Source organism: Austrofundulus limnaeus, unplaced genomic scaffold, assembly GCF_001266775.1.
Source record: "Austrofundulus limnaeus strain Quisiro unplaced genomic scaffold, Austrofundulus_limnaeus-1.0 Scaffold259, whole genome shotgun sequence".
NCBI classification, from domain to species: Eukaryota; Metazoa; Chordata; class Actinopteri; order Cyprinodontiformes; family Rivulidae; genus Austrofundulus; species Austrofundulus limnaeus.
The window spans coordinates 620,960-622,328 of record NW_013952661.1 but is presented as its reverse complement, the minus strand read 5'-3'; the positions used below and the strand labels follow the sequence as shown (position 1 = coordinate 622,328).

At 43.7% G+C, this 1,369-nt stretch overlaps 1 protein-coding gene across 1 annotated transcript in view; it reads right to left on the bottom strand.

Moving 5' to 3' along the window:
* The window catches only part of LOC106526106 (thyrotropin-releasing hormone-degrading ectoenzyme), a gene marked incomplete in the record, with an annotated part of 168,985 nt that overhangs the window by 110,055 nt on the left and 57,561 nt on the right, over positions 1-1,369 (bottom strand).

Genomic DNA, 1,369 nt, shown 5'->3' with positions numbered 1-1,369 from the left:
CTCAGTCCATCACAGAGACACCTGGACATGTCTCAGTCCACCACAGAGACACATGGACATGTCTCAGTCCACCACAGAGACACATGGACATGTCTCAGTCCACCACAGAGACACATGGACATGTCCCGGTCCCTCACAGAGACACCTGGACGTGTCTCGGTCCCTCACAGAGACACCTGGACGTGTCTCGGTCCCTCACAGAGACACCTGGACATGTCTCAGTCCACCACAGAGACACCTGGACGTGTCTCGGTCCCTCACAGAGACACCTGGACATGTCTCAGTCCACCACAGAGACACATGGACATGTCTCGGTCCCTCACAGAGACACATGGACATGTCTCGGTCCCTCACAGAGACACCTGGACGTGTCTCAGTCCATCACAGAGACACATGTAATTAGTGTACACCATGAGGTCATCCAGCTGTGGCGGCCATCTTGAATCAGGATGTTGGTGCTGCTCAGATTAAAGTAAAAGTCCGGAGGAGGAATTAACTGTGAGACCAGTTGTGAGGGACGGGGACAGGGAGTCAGTAATGTGATGAATGGATGAGGACAGGGACAAAGTGACTCYCAGTGATCACATTAAACTGGTTCAGACATGGAGAGGAAAACAGGAAACGCTTGGCTTTAATTCCGTTAATGAGATCTGGCAGGAGCGAAATGTGAAACAAACTCTTTACCGTAAATAAACAAACAGGAGGACAAACTGAGACGGACTGAGACAGAGTGAGACGGCTCTGATTTATGATTCAGTAACTTGCAGAGGACAAACAGGAAGTAAACATTAATTCATTATGTCCTGTTGTTAAAGTTCACTGTGGCTCTTAATGAAAACCTCTTTACTGACTGAACTGTTTTGACCGTCGGCTCACTTCAGAACTCTTACAAAAAAGGCAAAATGAAAGAAAAACAGTTGAAACGTTGATTTGTATTTCAAGTAATGACCTCAGTTTTAAACTGAATTTAATGTGAAGATTCTGTTTGAAAAGCTTCTGTTCTTTTAAAGCTGAACATCAGCAGGTCCAACTGAACACAAACWAACSGTTAAAAAAGAAAAGAAAAAAAAGAATTGGACGATCCAAGAGAACTGAGGAATCCTGGCCTGRAGCCGTCCCACAAACGCCTCGCTGCTAATTTAACCTTAAAGAAAGTTCATGTTTAATTTGTGATTTTTATTTAATATTAAAGGTCCTGTGACGTACTTATCCTTCAAATACAAAGTCAAAGAAAACATCTTTATACTTAATAAAACTGGCATTGTACACATGATTTTACCCATTTTGTCTCATAACTGGCATATTTTCTTTTGGATTTGGCTCAGCCAAAGTGAAACAGGAAGTGACATCAAAGGGGAACTCATTACTC